Source organism: Thalia democratica, chromosome 5 (assembly GCF_965202585.1).
Source record: "Thalia democratica chromosome 5, ktThaDemo2.hap1.1, whole genome shotgun sequence".
In the NCBI taxonomy this organism is placed as follows: Eukaryota; Metazoa; Chordata; class Thaliacea; order Salpida; family Salpidae; genus Thalia; species Thalia democratica.
Window position 1 is genome coordinate 48,379,726 of NC_139169.1, and position 22,059 is coordinate 48,401,784.

Below are 22,059 nucleotides of genomic sequence, written 5' to 3' on the forward strand. Positions count from 1 at the left end.
GTTTGCAATTCTTCTTGAATTGTTTATTTATAGTTTCTATAAAATTATTTATTTGGTTTTTATATTCAAACAAAACAATTCATATGTGTTTTGTCTTTTAACAACAAAAAAATTATAGACCTCTTAAGTTTACATTAGCTTTGAACTGGTTTGTTTTGATAGTTTTTTTTAATAAGCTGTATGTATTTTTTTTGTACTTAGCTATATAACATTTACAATGTTTTTGATGTTGTATAAATTTTTCATAAAGGTTTTATTAATAAAACAGAAAATTTTTCCAAGCAAAATTTTTATTTGACATTATTTTGCAATATTTTCAAAGTGTTTACTTGCTGGTTACGAGTACTATTTTGAAGTTTTTTATCAACAACAAATTTTTAAGCGAGTATCATGGAATTTAAAGGTGCTTTGAGGTGTATTTATGCTTTTATTTCAATTTAACTAAAAAAAAAGTTTTTAGTAAAAGTAATTGTTATTTTGTTGTATCTCAATTTAAAAATTTTAAAAACTTTTATTTTAAAATAATTTAATAGATATTGATTTTCAAATAATTTTTAAAACTATATCCATGTTTTTATTGACTTTCTATATATTGTCACATATTTTGTAAATAAAACATGCAAGGTTTGTAACTTAAATAAAATACGTTTAACAAAACTAACGTAACGACTACGTAATACTTGTATTATGTTTATTTTTATTAACACTTTAACGTATGTTGTATGTAAAACGATTTTGAATAATACAATTAGTTATTACATAATAGAAATAGTTGTTAAAATAACAACTAATATTGGTAGAAGCATCTTAATATTTTTAAGAACATTTTCTTTTATTTGTTATACTAAAATAACTTAGAAAAGGAATTAACTTTAGTATGTTTAAATTGTTTTGAATTTTTCTGTTTTAAGTTGTTTTGAATTTTTTATATTAAAAATCTATAGACTTGTAAAGGTAAATGTTATAATTATAAACCTTTAAAGTTATTAAGATAATCTGAGTCTATAGTGTTAAGTAGTATAAAGAATATTGATTTTTAACGAAGTCTTTCTTTCTCTTATGTCAGTGTTCTTTTTAATTTGATAAATAGTAATTATAGTTAATAAATACTCACACAACTATATTGTATGACATTGGTCAATTTTTTAACACTATTTATCTGTAAGAAAAAGAAAGTTAAGGTTTAATACTACAAGTAAAAGTACTTTAAGCTTTTTTACTGATTAGCTTTAGCAAAATATTTTTAAAACGGTTTGAAAGCAAATATCAATTGTGAATAGTTCCTATTTCCATCTATAAATTTATAATTTAAACTTTTTTAAAACGCCACAAATATATTGTAGAAATGTAAAAAATTATATTTTATTTAAAATCTATCACTTAATTCTTTAACGGTTATTAACTGTTTTATTTTACTTAAGCAGTTAACGGAAGTCAACATTGGTTAAATAGAAATAAAGCTGTTTAGGCTTTATAGATTGTTAAATTTTTTGGAAGTAAATTTTTAGTTTTAAGAAAATAAGGTGTACCCTGATTGTTTTTTTTTATTTCTTAAAAAATAAATTCAATTTAAAAGTTTTTTTTGATTGATTCTCTTTACTAAAAAAGAATGCTCAATTTACTGGGATGTAAAAAGCTTATTAAAATAGATTTATGCAAATTTTATATTTTATTCGCGACCAGTTTCGGTGGCAAGAGATTGCGACCTTTTCAAGCAAAAATAAAATATGAAACTGCATATAACAATGTTAGTTAATTATACTGTTGTTTAAAAACTTATTCATGCGTGAAGAATATAAACAAAAATAAAATGTTGCATATTCGAAAATTCAAGCATATCAGAGTATTTTTAGGTAAAATTGGTTTTAGTTTTTTAAAAAACGGATTGATTTAATATTAATATAATGAGTCAAATAAAAAAACTGAATCCAGAGCTTTTTTTTTTTTTTTTAAATAATAAAATATTTATACCTTGAAATTTATCTAAATGAAATTAAGAATTGTCTAAAATTGTGTATTTAAGCCAAGGGTCAACAAAACATTAATAAAACTCAAAGTCGCTGAAGATTTCAAAATCTAATTTGTGTTAAGTTAACATAACAGTCAAAATTTAAACGGATTTAAGAACTATCTAAAAAAAATTCTAAAAATTTATCGAAGTTGAATTAAGAACTGTTTAGAAAAACTTTTTTTCAATTTAAGCCAAATGTCAACAGAAACTCAATGAAAAAATTAAGAAAAATAACCTATTTTTTTACTTTAATTATGATTTGGTTTAAGTTTTGTCTGCTTTCAAGTTTATTAATAAAAATCTGTTTCTGTGTATGCATGAGTTCATTAATTCCGTTCTTTTGTTGATGCAATTTGTACCGGATTCAAGTATAAGTAGAGCTTCTTTTAAGCACAACCTGCATGTCATAATTCCTGGTTTTGGTTTTTTCTCCCTTTGTAATATTTTCCAATTTATTTTGTATTTCTTATTTTGATTTTTTTATTTATGGGTTAGTTTTGAGAGCTCAGTTGCTTGTTTATACTGGAGGTAGTTTTTGTCATTTGGATTGCTTTTTATTGTTGTTTTGTGTGTAGATATGCGTTTTTTTAGTTGATTAGCACTTAGTCCAATGTATATTTTTGTTAAACTATCTGTTTCTATTGTTGCCTGGTAGATTACATTTTCTGCCCTACATTCTCCTCCTTCAAGGGGGCAAGTTTCTTTCTTTCTGCAGTTGCATGATTCATCTTTTTTTACTTTATTGTTGTTTATTACTTTTTTGTTGTGGTTTTTTATTATTGTTTCAATGTTTGACATGCAGCTGTAGCTTAATTTTATATTGTTTTTATTTAAATATTTTTTTAACTTACTATTTTCTCCAAAGTGCTTGTTTACTATTTTTAGAAACTTTTTACCTATGTTTGTTTTTACTGATTTGCAATATGGGGATTGAACCATATAATTTTTCTTTTCCTGTTTCTTTTTTTATCTTTAAATTCTTCTGTATAGTTAATTTCATAATTATGTCCGTTTACCTTTAAAGCATCATTATAGTCTTTTTTTATGTTGTTGAATAGGTTTTTGTTACTTGAATTATTAGAAAGTCTGGTCTCTACCATTTTTGGGATCTGTTTGAGTATTGTTGGTGGGTGGTTTGATTTCGAATTTATGTAACTTATTTTGTTGTTGTCTTTTCTATATGGGTAGAATGTATGGTTCAGTTGAAATTTCATTGAAATTTAGGTCTAAGTAGTCAATCTTCCAAGAGGGGTTTTCTATAATTATATTTATGCCTATGCTTTTAGTGAATTTGTGTAATTTTTTCTTAATTTTTTTCTATTTCTACATTGCTTAATTTTTTTTCTACAGCTATAAGTCCATCATCTCTATATAATCCAATTATTAAGTTTGGTAAGATATCTTTTAATCCCTGCAAAATGTATAGCCCAATTAGTTCACAAATTTCTGCCCCATGCTTTCCACCCATTGTGATGTCAAAAAGTTTGTTTTCATCTTTGTTATTTTTCTTTTTATCCATGTTTCTTCTTGGTTATATAAGACAGATTTTGTTGCATTAAAGATTATCTTTTTTTCTTGTGTTGTAATTTGTGTGGTTTTGTTAGCAAAATTTAGAGCATCTTTTAATAATTTTTCTGTTATTGATGGGTAAAAGTTTTCTATATCAAATTTCAATAATTTGTATTTGTGCATTTCTAGGTTTTTGTACCATTTGATTACTTCTTGTGTACTTTTCCATTGGTTGTATTGGTTTGTTTTTCTTAAGTTGTTGTTGATTTTGTCTATGATAATTTTACTTATTTGTCCTATTTCAGAATAACATGGATTTATTAGTCTTGATTGATTCTCGAAAATGTTTAAGAGAAACTAGAGTTTGATAGCTAGTGATGTAAAAACGAGCTTTAAATTGAAAGTAGCAATGTCAAAGGAGACATAAAGTCGTGACAATATTTAGTTGTGTAATTTTTTCGACTGACCCATAAAGGGACGTTTCAGTTCAAAAGCAAGTTTAGTTAGACTAATACAACGGTGTATTGTGACTGTCTACCTATTATGATCGTGAAAATTCAGTGTATTAAAACTGTTAGATAATTTTAGTTTTTAAAGAATCTTCAGACATTAAAGGTATTCACAAAATTAAAAAAATTAAAGGACCTCTGAATAAATTCACTAAAAAACAAGTATATACTATTTTACAATAGAACTTATGATTAAATGTTAACTAGTTTTGAACGAAAATAATGTAAAACACATTGTGACACAGTTCTTATATACAGTGTTGCCACTTTACCTGGAATCCTTGAAAAACCTGGAATTTGAAAATTTAGGCAAAAAAAAAAACCTGGAATTTTAAACAAAAGTCACTAAAAAAAACCTGAAACTTTAACAATTTTCACATGTTCAGTAGTAAAATTTCGATTTGACTCAAAAATCTATCATACAAATAAAAAAACTTTGTCATCATCAATTTTTTTTTATTAAAAAACATGTTTAAAGTAGCTTTAAGATATCTTTTTAATGTTTTTATACTATTTAACACAGTTTCTTACCTTAAGTTAACTTCAAACTAAAAATAGACCCAAAAATGTGTACTTTTAAAAACCTAAAAGAAATTTAGAAAAAAATTTTGAAAAAAAGAGGAGCAACCCTGTATATACAAAATAACCAAAAATGTCTATGAATTAATTTTGACTATAAGGTTATGAACTTTGCTTGATAAAAATTGTGCTGTTGTAAACTAAAAACATAATGTTAAACAATACTATAACTAATGTTAAAAATTTGTTAATGAACTTTTTTAGTTGTTTTAGAAAGTATGAATTTACAAAACTACCATTATATTTTAGTTACAAATATAATTCTATGCTTTCTGTAGGTAATTTATCTTTGGTAAGTTTTCACTTATATTACGGTAAAAAAATTCATTAACTCAAGTAAAACTACTGTTTTTCTATAGTTAATTCACTGCAAAGTTAGGTCACACTAAACCACTACTAATTGGTTTTCAATGATTCTATGTTTTAATATAAGAATGAAAAACGTAAATTTTTCAATTAAGTTAAAAGAATTAACAACACATTTTAAATAAAATTTTACAACACATATATGAAAAATTACGAAAAAGTTTAGATGTTGGCATTTTTTCAGTACATGAAGTATATTTTTTAGATTTGAATAAAATACTTATACTATACTAACAAAAAAACGAGTAGCCAACAAGCTGGTGAAAATTTTATAAACCATGGCTGCTGTAGCAATAACTCTTGTATACAATTGTGGAACTTACGACAAATGTATTTAGCTCAAGTTGAATCAATTTGACGCTATCATATAAAACTGTACTCCTTTTAGATAAAATAACTTAGATATAGTAGTAAGTTTTTATTAGTTTTGTAATAGCAAGTGAAAAATATAAGTTTTAATAATTATATTACAACTAAGGGAGGAATGCTTCATTTGTGATGTTAGAAAAATGTTAAAATGATGTTCGGTAAAATTTAAACACAACAAGCTTACGACAAATTTTAAAAGTGTCTTAGTAAAAGTATATAATTAAAAAGGTTTAACTAAATGATGTATGAATCTAGGTTTAGTACCTGTCAGGTTTCGTTCAAATTTGTTTAATGTGGCAAAAAAATAGATATTTGTATGAGCATAAAAAAGTTTAATTAACGTAAATACGAAATATCTTCATTTTTTAAATTATAAAAAAAAAATTATATAGTTTTTTATTGAAACTTATTTATAGTAAATATTCATTCACAGCCCAACGTCTCAGACATCGTCAGCTTATTGTGAAATTATAGTTTGTGCTCATTTGATCAGTTTTAAGCAGTATTTATTACGGTTATCATCTACAAAACTGAGATGCTTCTCGCCATCCTGGTAGGTTTTCTCGGATACAGTTTTTGATGGTCGTGTGGTAAAGTTCATTATTTATTATTTTAAAATATATTAATGTGTGACTATAATCTCACAATAAGCTGACAATGTATGAGACCGTTGGGCTTGAATGATTTAGCTGTGTCAGTTTTTTCAACTTTAACCACAAACGGTCGCTACAGTACTTTGTACTTAATCTTGCTTTGTAAGATCTCAATAGCGGTTTATCGCGACTATGTCTATCTGATGAGCCGTAATCAGGACAAAGCCGTTTGTAGGTTGTCTTGGATACTGTTGTTGATGTTCGTGTGATAAAGTTCATTTTTTATTGAAATACTACTTAGTACTTAAAAAAGTATTATTTAAAAAAATCAACTATAACTGTTTATCGAAGTGTATTTTAAAACTATACTCTGTACGGTAGCCGATCATTTCTAACCCGCTATCATTTCTAATCCGATCACTTCTAACCCGATCATTTCTAACCTGATCACTTCTAACACGATCACTTTTAACACGATCATTTCTAACTTAATCATATCTAACCCAATCACTTCCAACCCGATCTTTTCAAACCTGATCATTTCTAACATGATAATTTCTAACCCGATCATATCTAACCCAGTCTTTTCAAACCCGATCATATCTAAACCAATCAGAAAAATTTGTTTGTTATTTGATATTTTCAACTAGTATTTATTATAGAAACAAAATAATGTTAAGAAATTTGTTTTTGTATTAAAATTTAGTTTATTGTCTCAAAAAAGACTAAAAATTTTTGATATTTTTTTTACATTTACTTTATCAAAAAGAATTTAAACAATAAAAACACAAACAAAACAACAACAAATAAAAATATAACTTTAAAAAATAAATTACTCATTGTTAAATTAAATGTTATTACGAGCAATTGCTCGTAAAAACTCCCTCGCAATTGCTTAATCCCATCCATAAATTATTTTTTTAACGAAAATCTAAGGCAATACATTCGGTCTTTTATTTTACAGAAAAGTAAGTTTAATTTTTTTTGACTTTGTTAATTTTAATAATAAACTTTATAAAAAAATCTAAAGTCAACAAATTTCTGCTTATCGGCTTAGATATGATCGGGTAAATTGGGTTTGAAATGATCGGGTTAAAAATGATCGGAATAGGTATAACCGCGTTAGAAGTAATCGGACTAGAAATGATTAGGTCAGATATGATCGGGTTAGAAATGGTCGCTGGTTAGAAATGATAGTAAACCACTTTGTACATCACTACTTATTTTTAGCTTTAATTTTATAACTTGTAGTTCTTATCTAAATATAATACAACTTAAATAAACAAATTATGCTTATTTAATGCAGTAAAATTGATTGTTGGATTGGAATACAATTAGAAGTCTCTACTTCACAAAAGGAGAAAAAATAAAAGTAATCCTAGAAAGAATAGTTAATGACATAAGAAGGAAATAAATTTAGCTTATCAGAAAAACTCGTATGAAGTAATAGATTAGTTTAACATAACCGATAAAATAAATAATAAACGCTTTATAAACTTTGACACAGTTAATTTTAGTTCAAGCATTAAACGAAAACACTTTACAAAAACTCTAAAATTTACTCAAAATTACACTGAATAATAAAATAAAACGTGCAAAACTATAATGACATATAACAACAAACCATGAATAAAAAAGAAAACAATAACCGATTTGACCTACCTACTGTTTCATTCTTTTGCGCAGAACTTTGTGATCTTATAGAAATGTATGCCTTAAGTAGTCATAGACATTTATGTAAGAACTATAAAATCGGACTTAACCGAAATGACGCTTTACCAATCAATAACAGAAAAAAACGATGAAGAATTAAAAAGATCAAAAAATTATAAGATAAAAACTTTTAAAGATCTCGAATTTTAAATAATGATTGATAAAGGCAAAATTAAATGCAATTTCTTAGTTATATCTCTAGAAACTTCAAAAAACATCTACAGACCACACTAAAAGGAAAATTTAAACATGAAGTACATTAATCAAACATTAGATATCAAAAAAAAATCAAAGAGACGACCGAAAAAAGGTTCAACAGACTGCCAAAAAACAACGAGATTTTTAAGGAAACAACAGTCAAATACTCAAACGTATCAAACAAATCTGATTTAAAATATTAACGAAGTAGATAAATGATAAAGACACACAAGAAAAAAAGAAAACAGCACAACCAAAAAAAAAAAAACTACTTCAATCTAATGCTAGTCAGTTAAAACCAACATCAGAAATGCTCCTGTACAACTTATAGACAAACATTTCAAACACAATCTTCACTAAACAAAAAAAAAAATAGAGGCAATTACATGATAGCTTACTGTTGCATAAATAACACTAAAAGAAATACTCCAAAAACACAACCAAAAATACTTAAATAATAAAACTGATGAAGAAAACAAGACACTTTGCAACTGCCGAAAAAACAATAAATGTCCCTCAATAACAAATGCTTGGTCGAAAACGTCATATATAAAGTAATAATCAACTCAGCAAACGAATTAAAAAATGTTTCGGATCAACAGGTGGCTCATTCAAAAATACATGGTATAGCTACAACAGTGACTTCAAAACTTATAAGAAAAATGATCACAACTATAAAAATACACATGGAAACTTTAGAACAGATAAACTTTAAATTAGACTGGAAAATCACTTATCACATTGGAAAGATTTAAACTCACACAATATATGTAGCACCTGCATGCTTGAGAAAATAGCGATCACCAATACAATTTTGCGAGACTTTCTACACATGTCCACATTTATAACTTGAATTTTGTCTGAACTGCTTGTATGCTGTATTAAAAAGATTTTTTTTTTCTATAGGATATAATTTCAAATGAGATTCGGATCTATATCCGGCCGAATTTTAATTTTGAAATAAAATTCTGATTCGGATCCTGATAAACCCTAATTTCAAAATAAGATTCGGATTTCGATCCGGCCGGATCCGGTAGATCACTTTAAGCTTTTTGAATTATACTCAGTTATTTTTTAAAAGTTAAATAAAACTTAAACCTGATTGGAAGAATAAATAAATTAAAAAAGAATAAGAGGTAAAACATACAAAGTTATAAAAAAGCAAGCAGTTTAAAGTTTGAAACGAATGTAAGTTAATAAAACGTCATTAAAGTTATATTTTTAATTCGGCTACTTGTGTGCTTAACTTCGGTTTTTCTTTTTTGATTACCATTGATTCTATGTTATAAGGTCACTTCAAACAGACATCTAAAAACTTACTTAATTTCAATGTTTGAGTTTTATCACGGTATACACTCATGCAAGTGATCAAAAACGGAACTAAAAAACAGCAACTCTTCAAAACTTTTTCCCTGATGTCTTTTCTGTGTAAAGATGCTCTGGCCTACAAAGCAGGTGTATTTGTTTATGACACCTCAGTCTAATATTTCTGAAAATACGAATCAAAAATGGTATTCGAAATTTTTTATAGTAATAATGCTTGTATTATTTTTCTTTGTGTTTTTAAAAACAGTTATGATTCGTTTTAAGAATCTTAACTAACAATTACCTAAGTAGATAGTTGTAGAACACGAACATTGTTGGATTTGAGAGTTTTCACCAGTATTTTTTTTTATCGTTCGAAAGTAAAATTATCAACTTTGTGGGTTTCAAGAAAACTCTTTAATTCAATTCGTATATTAATTTTTTAATTTATTCATGACTTTTTAACACAAGTTACTATTTTATAACTTATAAAACTCTAAAGTGTAAAATTCTTTACCGGTTTATAGCATCTTAATAGTTAAAAACAATCTTTTTGGTTGTTGTATCTTACAGTTTAAAATTAATAAAAATTTGTAATAATGTCGTTAAAGAAAAATGCACATGCCATACGAAAACAAACTTCACAGTTTTCATATGAATATGAAAGAAAGAAATTTTCAGCAATAATGTAAATGTTATTGATTGTTTATTTTTAATGAATAGTGAATGACTCGTTACCAATATTTAAAAAATTTGTTTTTTATATGTTTTTAACAACTTTATAAAGCTTATCTTGTTAATGTTTTTATTTTGGAGACCCTGTTAGTAGAACTTAAAAATATATCATTTATACTTTAGTTTTTTTACTTAATGTCAAAAATTTATACTTAAAATAAACAAAAAATTAGAAGTTAAAAGTAAGAAAAGAATAAGTTATATTAAAACAGACTCCCGCATACTTTTAGTTCTATATTATTAGGTTGATATATAATTACTTAATTTTTGTATTGTTAGGATTATAATATACATACAAATACTAAAATACAGTGTGTTTCAATGGTAAATTTCATAAAAAAAATTTGACACAATAGGTCAATATAAAAAAGCATGAGATTTTTAATCGCATAAGCTTAATGATTATTTAAAGATACATTGATTTCTATTTTGTAGTATTATGTTTTGCTTAATAGTTTAAAATACAGATAAGGTTTCTTTTGTATTCATGAAGTGTTTGATTTAACTGAAAACATAATTGAATAACAAAATTATTACGACTTATTTTAACAGCTTTATAAAAGTATAATTCACACAACAGAGAAATTAAATTAATACTTAGAACTAAGATTAAGTTCATTTTAATGCTAGTGCTACTATACTATTATTCTATAGTTATTTTATTTTGTAGCATAAGTATGTCTTCAAGTCTACCAATATTCTCATATAAGTATTAAAGATATGCAGTATCTGCGGAACTAGGATCAAAAGAGGAAATGATCCCAAGTCCAATACTACCACTTCCATGCGTTTCAAAACTCAACACAGCGACAGTTACAAAAAGTCTCAAACAGCATTATTAATCAAAAATGGAAGTTGTTGTACGCCTTTAGCTCCAAAGAAAAAAATATTGAAGCTATCAGGTAAACTAGTCTTGATTATTATAAGTTTATCATACCCTGGGACATTAATGATTCATAAGCAATTAAAGATCATCAAAATATTATAAGTATGATTGCTACAGACATTCAACCTTTTTCAACTGTATATGATCAAGGGCTCATAGAGCTCTTGGCCGAATTAGAGCCAAGATACTTAATTCCGAGTATTAATTACTATATTGAAACAATGCTTCCACAGGCTTATGATAGTCTAAAGCTGAAAATATCTAATGAGCTGTCACATGGTTCGTCTTTGTCATTTACAAGTGATATATGGAAAAAATTCGAGGATAAATGTATCATATATTTCTTTAACAGCGCATTGATTGAATAAAAATTTCGAGTATAAACATCGTGTTTTGCATTGCCGATAAATTGAAGGCGATCACACTGGACAAAATATTTAATTTTCATTCAGGGTATGCTTAGTAGTTAGAAGATTACCTTTGATTCTGATCATCTTTTTTGCGAGACAATGCAAGAAACATTTAGCTGGCAATAACTTTGTTAAAGTCCTCTTCAGTACCTTGTTTTATCCATACGCTTAAACTAGTCATCAAAGAAAAATTGCTTATGGACGATCGTATAAATTAGCTATTAGCAAAGGCACTTCAGCGTGTGAAATACTAAAAAAATCCGGATAAATTTTGACCCCGCACTAAAAAAGCAAAAAGCCTTGCTTCTTGTTCAAGATGTTGATACAAGGTGAAGCTCAACTTACCTTATGCTAAAGAGACTTAAAAAGTTATATCAAGTATCCAGCATTATGAGGAAAACTATAAATTTGATTCCGATTTGATTATTACAGCTGAAGAATGGCACTTATTAATCACATTATTCGACGGCTCGAACCTTTTTTCATTGTAACAAAGAAGTGTACTAAAAAAGATGCATTGCTCTCAAGTGTGATCCCGCATGCACGATCACTGATGAAGTTTGTTAACTTTTATGAAAATTTAGAAGGAGTAAAAAAATTTTGTAGAAATTTAGCCAAAATAAAAAGGAGAGGCTTGCGAAAGAAGGTTCTAGAACAATACGACAATTTAGACCTGAATGAAAACAAATTACTTTTGACACAACAACTATTTATCCACGATATCGACTTTCCACTTTCCTTTCTTATCTCAAAAATAGTTTGAAAGAGCTGCTAAAATTGAATTTATAAAAGTATATTTGTTGTTAGGCTAATCAAAGTGGTGAATCTCCGATATTGCCACCAGAGAAACTAAAATCACATCCCTCTGAAAATTTTGATCAGAAGAAGTTTTTAACTTATTATTCTTTGTTTAAAGCAGAATGAAACACAGCTACACATTTGAACTTGCAACAGAATTATAATGCAGAAATTAAAGCAGAAATCAAGGGCTTTTTTGCTATAGAAAATTTGACTGCAGAGACTGAAGAGGGTAAAGTCTTGAATTGTCGTAATTTGAACAAAACAAAATACCCACACTTTGCCAGCTTTGCAAGGAAATACTTTTCTGCACCATCATCTTTTATGTATTTTGCAATACTATTTCCTGAAGCTGGTAACTTTTACAAGCAAAAGCGTAATAGATTGCTTTTAAAGACCGGCGAAAAGTCTCAACCACAATTTAAAAAAAATGTAGTATAAGAGTGTAGAAAAATCTTTTGCAATTGTAGTTTGTTATATACTTTAAACAGTTGCTCAAGTTAATTTATATTTATTCTTTGTAATTTTAAAAGCGTAATCCTAAGTTGAATTTAAAACTTTTTATTAGAATTGTAAATTCTATTCTTTTTTTTAGGCCTTTACTATAGTTGATACTATGTTTCAATATAATATGTCTCTATGTTATTTTCAATTGTACTTTGTTACATAACTATAAACACTTGCGAAAGTTAATGTTCTATTCTAATTATTTTATAAGAACAGTAAAAATTTAATCTTAAATTAAATTCAAAATATTTTAACTTTGTTTGACATTTGTTTTCTGCTTAAGAACTTATTATCGTCGATTTATTAATTTTTTTACATAACACAAATAACAAAAATACAAGTTAATTGTTAATGTTGCTTTCATGCATATCAAAATATTTAAACAAAGTTCTTGTGTATGTAGCTTGATTTTTTGTTCTTTTTAGCGTTTTTTGTTCACTTTTAAAATAAGTTAATATTATAATAAAAATATATTTATTAACACGTTAAAAGTATTGTTCAAACATTTTTACTAAACAAATAATAATATAATACATAATTATTGTTGGTAAACTTGAACAGTATTTACGTTACAAGCAACTTCAATTTCTAGGGTTCAATTTCAAATTAGGAACTAAATATTCAGATTCGGTAGATTATCATGTACGAAAAATTTTAAATTTTTATTTTATCTATTTTCAACAGTAAAGTATTAGCACATTCGTGTTTATTTTTAATTTTTATAACGATCTTAAATGAAAAAGTTGCAACAGCTAGATTTTTTTACTTGTCCTGGACAAGATGTTAAAAGGTATCCAACAGGTGTGCGACTCGATAACCGAAAGTGAACCAGGTCCCAGGATTAAATATTTTGAGCTATTTTATTTTTGTCGTTCAATAAACAATATATATATTTTTTTATCTATTTATTTATAACTTATTTAGTAGTTTACAAAGGTAACAAACCAACAGAAAGGTATCAAACTTTAAAGCTAAACTTTTAGATTCTATTTTTTAAATTACTTAGTGTATGCTATCTAACCAGACCAATTATACTGAAACTTTTAAACCAAGAGAGCAGGGACGGACGTAGCTTGGTACGTTTCTGCAAATCTACAGAAACGTATACTTATGTGCGAAAAAACTTCTTAGCTTTTAGTATTCATTTATGCTTAGTTATGCACTTGCACTCCTGAGAGATAATTTTGACATATATGTATTCTTTTTTAGTGTCGTAAAAAATTGAACGAATTAAATACATCCAAATTGTAACATTTAGCGCGTTAAAGCTTTGTTTTTTCAAAAAGCTACAATGCAAAATTGAATCTAAAGGAAGCTGTAGCTTCAAAAATCGAAATCATACAATTTTATGCTACAAAAATTTGCATAACTTGTTGTTACTATTGACTACGTTAAATGTTAGATTTTATACGTTTTAATGTTTGAATGAAAACAATATTAATGTTTTTGAGTTAAATTGTGATTTTTTTATACTTATTTTTAATGAATGTTTTCTGGGTTTACACAAGTGGCATGACATAAAGAGTCATATGGGGTGTGGAGCAAAATAAATTGCCTTGTATACAGTTATCACTCGTGCTTCAACATTCCATTTTTGATGTATTAACATAACTGCATATTTTCAGATTAAATTTAATAATATTAGAGGTAGTTTAAATTGCTGTGTTCCCGCTAGGACGTGTTATTTCAGATGTTTTAGTTTTTGCAGATTCGTAACTTTTTTGAGCTAGCTACGTCCCTGCAAGAGAGTATGCAAGTCTAACAAAGGTGAATTAATTGTAGGGTTTTATAGGTTCTAATTTATAGTTCTTGCTTAAAAACTATGTATTATTTAATTAGGCACTTATTTTTTTGATAAAGTTAAAGTTTAAGTTATATACATTACATGCAAAATAGCTTGATTCACTTTTAGTACAGCGGCATTAAGCGTAGGTAAGAAAAACAAAAAAATAGTGTAGATAAAATATCGAATACAAAATAAAACTAAAAAAAAACGAGTTCACTGTTATTTTTGTTACAGCAAACTAAATATTTTTAAAGCAACATAACAAAGCTTTAAAATTTTTGATAAATAATAAAGTTTGCATAATAGTTTTTGATTTGAACATAAAAGTTTAAACTTTCGGTATAATAATATGTTTAATTCAAAAACTTAGCTAGTGGCTAAGCTGATAACGATAAGTCTTAATTATTAAATTAAACAAGTCCAGTTAACATTAAATTCTTTGCTGTAAGCTGTTAAATTTACTTATTAAAAAGTCTTTTACATCTACAAAATCTCGTTATTTTTTAGTTGTATTTGTTATATTGAATAAAGTAGAGCTTTGTTGTCAAACATTTTTCTAATACGACTTTGAAAAACAAAATTCAAGTAAAACAAAATTTTGAATTTTTTAAAAATTTAACCATAAATTAAAATACACGAGTTTATTTTAATTAAAAATACTATTGTAATTTACTATAATTTTAGTTTTAGTAATTTTTCTTCGCTTATGAATTTTGTTTTAGCACTTAACTTAAACATTGTTAACAATAAAACAGCTTATCGGAATTCTAATTTCAACTATTTTTAAGCAAATTTTTAAAACAAACAAAAGTGAAGTTTATGCCTTTAAGTATTAAAAAAATTATTACTGATAATTATATGTAGTGTTATGTAAATTAACTTAATAGAATAAAGTAAGTAAAATTACAGAAAGTAAACTTTAGAACTGTACCTAACTTAAAGCTTCATACAGATGTAAAAGTATTTTAAATAAAAAAAAGCTTGTTGGATTTGTAATGTAGACAGTTTTAAAGCAAAATTTTTAAAACAAAAGTAAAGTGTATTTATTTAATAAATACAAAAAATATCAAGTAATTTGAATTAAGTAAACTACAAAATAGTAAACAAAAAGCATTTAGCTTTTTATTTATTAATATATTTTTTTGTTTGCAAAACTTAACTTAAAATAAACATTATGCTTTAATTATTATAAATAAGTTTTGCTATAAATACAAAGTAAAAACATATGCAGTCAAACTTTAATGACCAATCAAGTTATTTAAAATAAAGGTGTTTCAAAAGTCCACCAATAAAATTAGCCTAAATTAAATCACCTGTTTATTTTCATTGCATTAAATCAAAATCTAAGAATAAACAAATATTTACTTACTAAGTGTTGGCTTTGTGTTATGTAGAAAATATGTTCTATTATCTAATTGAGCTAAGTAACATTATTGTGTGGTCAGTTCAGAGCAAATTAAGTTAGTTGTTTTATTAACAAACTAAATAAAAAACATATATAAAGATTTTTTAGAAAACTTATTGTAATATAAATGGATTACGGATTTTTAAAAGCTTAAAAGTTAAAGCCTATAAAAAATAACATTAAACTAAGACATTTCTCTAGTGCTTTAATTACTGTAGTATTAGTCAACAACTTCAAGTTTTTTTCCTATTTCATAAGCTGCAAAAACACATTTTACTTTTGCAAAAAGTTTAGTCATACGCATAACGTAAAAAAGTACAGCTATAATTTTTTTTGTTTAGCTTTAGCTATTTATGGTTCAACAACTTAAGTAATTAAAGTAATATTTTAAATTAAACTTAAATTTGATTAATATACAATTTTTATGTTTTCAAAACTAACTGTATATAAAAAAATAACTATTAGGTGTGCAAAACATTTTAAACTATAGGATCTAAAACGACGTCAAACTTTAAAAGGGCATCTAGTTTTTTTTTAATACTACTTAAAAATACTTCTTTGTTTAGTTTTAAAATATTTTTTTCTTTTATTCAGATATAATGTTTTTGTTTTTTCAAAAAGAGATTTTTTTCTTTGATCTTTGATATTTGTAGTTTTATTTTAGTCAGCTAGTTATTCTTAACGTGTTAGTTGAATTTTAATAAATATTTTGCGGACCAGACTTGCTGGTAAAAAATCTTGAGAGCCACATAATTTTGAAGTTTCTACTATAAAAGACACTTCTAAGAAAATCTCTAACGAAACAATAATTTAATAAGCATTCACAAGTAATGAAAATCTAGTTAAGGTAATATTGAAGAATATTGTTATAAAGTAGCTTAAATTTATTTGTCTTGCTAAGTTGTTTTGAAGCTAAAAATGGTCACCTTGCTAGAAATTTTAATTTGCTGGCCGATTCCGGCCCGCGAGCTGTACGTTTCCACCCGTACTGTTAAAGGATAAGATTGCAGGTAGAAAAATCATCAATGAGACTAGAATAAAAGCGAGCAATGAAATCAAAACTTTTATTCAACCAAGCTAAAGCATAACGTATTATTTACTTCAAAAGCTCCTAATAATAAAAACTTTAATGAATAAGCTATAATTAAGAAGAATTTTATATATTTACTTAAGATATTAAAGTTTAAAATTCGTATAACTTGTTGTTAAGTTCAAATCATACCGTTTGAAGAAAAAAAACTTTGATTTTAAAATAAAATTTTAGACTAAAATATTTGTAAACTTATAAATAATAAGTAAAATGTTTTATTCATAAATAAATAATTTTAACCAACTCTAAACAACTGATGAATGATACTATTAATTTTTACTTAGAAATGCCTTAACTTAGTACATGTTGAGTCAATAGGCCAAGAATGTTTACCTTTAGTAAATTGTGTGAATCAGTTAAAAAACTGATATGAGATTTAAAAGTTTAACTATTGATTTTTTTTAGTACAGTCATACAACCGGTATACTATCAAAATCCACCCGCGTTCAAAACCAACCCAATATTTTTTAATGTTTTCTTGATTTGTAAATTTATTTTATATATTTTTTGCATTTTTTATTTATATTATTTTTTTTTCACTATCAGTGTTACCCCTAACTCTTACCCTCAATCGGTATGCGGTTCTCGTATTTGATCGGGTGGATTTTGAACGCGGGTTGATTTTGATCGCGGATGGATTTTGAACGTGTCCCCATACAACCGTGTCAGAAAGTACTTTTCTTTTAGTCAGATACTTTTATATTGTATACTACATTATTATAGCATATATTGTTGTTGGTATGTAAACTACTTTTACACACATGATTATATACACGTACAGTTTATTAAATCTTAAACAACTTTTAACAAAAACAGTAGGCTCTAGTACTGTATTTTTGTTCCAGAAAATGTTTCAGACATCAGTGAAAAATATCAAGGGAGAAAACTCATTTAATGCTGTAAATATCGTAGTTATATAGCAGTTATACACTGCTTTTCAATTCATTTAATCGTCTTATGATCTACTTATATAAGTTATTTTTATTTACAATATCTATCTAACATAAATACTACCTGCTATAAGATTTTAAAGGCTTTAAGGTCTTGATAAACTAATTTTTTGTGATAAAATCTATCTTTTCGCTTGCGTGAAAAACTATACTTTTTACTTTATAAAATTAAGTTTAAATACAATCCGCAAAACAGTTGTCTTTGAATATATTTTGAAAAAACCTTTTATTAGGTTTTTAGAAACTTTTATAAGACTGTAAATAAAAAAATGTTTCACTTAGTTTAATGTAAAGAGCGTTAAAAACAGCTTGACTTTAAAGAAAATCGTCAAAACTTTTGTTTACAAATTTTAGTCTAAATTTTTTTATTAATTATATTTGCCGAACTTAAAATATTTGTTAGCTTTATATATTTTAAAACAGTTTTAACCTTTTGTAAAATTAAGGAAATAAAAAATTAATGTATACAGTTTAATAATACATTAAATAACATTAGTATATTTCGATAAATAAATTAAGTTAAAATAATTGTTTAAACTTCTAAACAGCTATTTTTTTACATAAAAGAAAGTAGCTTTAGTTTAGGCAATTATAAGATTGTGAGTTTCAACATTTACACTAAAAACTTAGTTTTATTTTAACGTAGATCATACTCAACTGGTGTTTATTCTTGAGATTTAACCTTAATCAAACCTTTAATAAGATATTTGAGTTAAAATACTAGTTTCATCGAAAAAAGTTAATTTTTTTACGAATTGGTTATATTTATGATGAAGCGCAGTCACTGTACTTTTTTGATATACAATTTGCTCACTTATCAAAGTCTTGTTTTGATTACACACTTGTACTATAGCTACACCACTTGAACATGTTATATAAAACTCTTGTTATTTGTACTTTTTGAAATTTTTCTTGTAGTATAATTTAATATTTTGAATAGTAAAATAACATTTTAGTTGCTATTAAGGGTGATAATGGAAGAAAAATTGCTTGAAGTTCTAAAATTGCAATTATAACAATTATTAGTTTTTAAAATCTTATTGTGTTATACATTTCAACATTAAACACATCATACAAAAGTAATATACTTGATTTTAGCTCTAGTTGTTCTAGACGGGACAATTTTCTATATGTGAAACAATTAATTTGAAAATATTATTTTTTTCAATTTATACAGCTGTAAAGTTTATAAGGTACTTTAAGATTTATTTTATTATTCATATTTTATTACAGAAAAAGTTTAAATAACTAAGTTATTTTGTTGTTTTTATCTATAAATTTGTTAACCGTAGACAAAATACTATATTTTATACTTAGTTCTGTCCTATCTAAATATCATAACTAGTTTGTTTTTACATACACTCTGATACCTTTTTAGTTGGTCTTAGTTTGTGTTTTTAGATGCTTTATATGGTTGTTAAAAGATAAAATATGGTAACTATTTTTCTAGCATAAATAAACTGGTCTCGATTGTATAGTAACGTTTAGTTTGTGTATGTTATTCATAGCTAAAATCATAAACTATATGTATTTAATAAAAATGTAATCAGAGTGTGATAGCTTTCTCTGTTTTATAACTATGCTCAACAAATTGTCCTGGTCAAGACATAAACTAAATCCAAGTAGTTTTTTACTTGATAACCTAAAGATTTTTTGTACACTTTAGGTCCTTGGATCAAATTTTTTTGAGCTTTTTTTTTGCGTTTAATAAGCTATTGTTTATTTTATTACATAAAAGCAACGTTTTTATAACACAAAAACTAAGAAACAGTTTGTATACTTTGATAATATATTCAAATTAAAGAAAAACTGCAAGTTATGTAGATAAAATTGACCAGCAAAATTTCATTAACATTTATTTGTCACAGACACATGTATATGAATATATATATATATGTTTATTTATTTGGTTATATAACAAACAATAGATTTATACGACCGTTTCGTATATGAGATATATTATCCCATATATTACTCAGTAAAGCTAAAGTTTGTTAAAAATATATAACGGAAACTTAAAATTTTTAAATTTTATAAGTATTATGACGTAGTAATAATGAAGGTTTTTGTTCAGCAAATAAATTTTGAAAAATACGCTGATTTTAGTTTTGTTATTGGTTTAAGAATTTTATTTGCAAATTTTATATTAGAAAAATGTTTTAAACTAATCGTGTTCGCGGGAGGCGCTTCCTAGAGATTGTGGACAATAACTTTACTGAAAACCATCCTTATTGTAAAGTTTTTAACAGGAAGACACTAATAGTGTCCTACTCCTGCATGCCAAACATGAAACAACTTATAATGGCACACAATCGAAAGATGTTAGACACGCAGGACAAAGAGAGGCGAATGTGTGACTGCAAAAAACAAGAATGACCGGTAAATGGAAGTTGCCTAATGGAAAATATTATATATAAAGCGACAGTCATAACTGAAAACCAGACCAAGTTTTATGTTGGCTCGACTGGACTATCGTTCAAGAATCGCTACACAAAGCACAAGTACAGCTTCAAACACGAAAACATAAAAATACGACAACATTATCGCAGTACATTTGGAAACTAAAAAATTACAAAGTCTATTTTAAAACTCAATGGGAAATATTAACAAGAACGAAAAATAAGTATAATTTAAAAAAACGGATGTAAATTGTGCAATGCGGAAAAAATCAAAATTTTAAAAGTAAAAAAATCTGAATCTCTAAACAAAAGAAACGAATTACAAACTGGCTGTATACATTATCGTAAACAATTTATATAAAAACTTTGTTAATAATTTTGTTAATAATCTATTTTATTATTACGTAATACCTAATTTTGTATAATTTTATTGCTGTACTTACAAGTTTGCTTTTCATTAAATAAAACTTGGCCGAAGACGCGTATTAAACGCAGAAACAGCTGTCCCAAGCAAAAGTTTATTTTGTATATTTTAGTTCTATATATAAATATACATATATATGTATATATTCAAATGGCGATTTTAAAAATTCTGGAACATATGTTTCACAAAGCTTTAATTTTTCATAAAGCTTTGATCATCAGCCAGTTAAATTCAAAATACAAAGCACTGTACTAAACAAAGATACAAAAGTTAACTTTTTTTAACTTTTTTTTAACTTTGTTTAGTACAGTGCTTTGTATTTTGAATTTAACTGGCTGATGATCAAAGCTTTATGAAAAATTAAAGCTTTGTGAAACATATGTTCCAGAATTTTTAAAATCGCCATTTGAATAAATTATTTAAAAGCCCTTCAAGTGGGCTCAGTTGAAAGTGTTTACGTTTAAACATTAACCTTATTTTATATATGTATATATATATATATATACAAATAAATATAAAATTAGGTGATTATTCAGACTTGAACACCATCTACAGAACCCACTTGAAGAGCTTTTAAATAAAGCATTTAGCTTAATGAAACATATGACTAGAATTTTTAAAATCGTATTTTTCTAATAAACTATACATATATATATATATAAGATGTAACGTTAAAAGGCGTTAAATCCTGGAGATCCTGATAACCTAAGCTTATCTGAATAAATACCACAGATGTTCTTGTGCTAAAACGTTGAAATAAAGTTTTAGCACAAGAACATCTGTGGCATATATATATATATATATATGGTCAAAAAAGCATAACAAGAACAGCTTTGATGTACCAATGGGAAGCTTTCATGGCGCAGAAATTTGCGAACTGGTTGGCCTATACATTTTAGATAAATTGAAGAAGGAAAAGATCTTTAGAGATGGTAATTTTGGTATATACCGTGACGATGGTTTAGCAGTGGTGGACATCCTACCGGGACCAGATATGGAGAGAAAAGTCAAACATCTAAGAAAAGTCTTTAAAAACATTGGTTTTGATGTCACCATCGAAGCCAATCTGTTTGTAACAGACTTCTTAGATGTAACATTAGATCTTCAAAATGAAAGCCATAAGCCGTACAGAAAACCAAATGCGCATACGGTTTATGTGAATAGCAAGTCAAACCATCCAGAGCATGTGTTAAAACACATACCGGTTGCAGTGAACAACCGCCTCCAGAAGATTTCTAGCAGTCAAAGCATTTTTAAGGAAACAACCCAACAATATGAGGAAGCTATAAGAGAAAGTGGATACGATCACGAGTTAGCCTATAGCCACAAAAACGAGAAGGGTAACAACAAGAAAAGAAGGAGAAGAAGTATTTTATATTTCAACGCTCCATTCTGCAAAAGTGTGGCAACACGGGTTGGGAAGCGCTTCCTAGAGATTGTGGACAATAACTTTACTGAAAACCATCCATATTGTAAAGTTTTTAACAGGAAGACACTAAAAGTGTCCTACTCCTGCA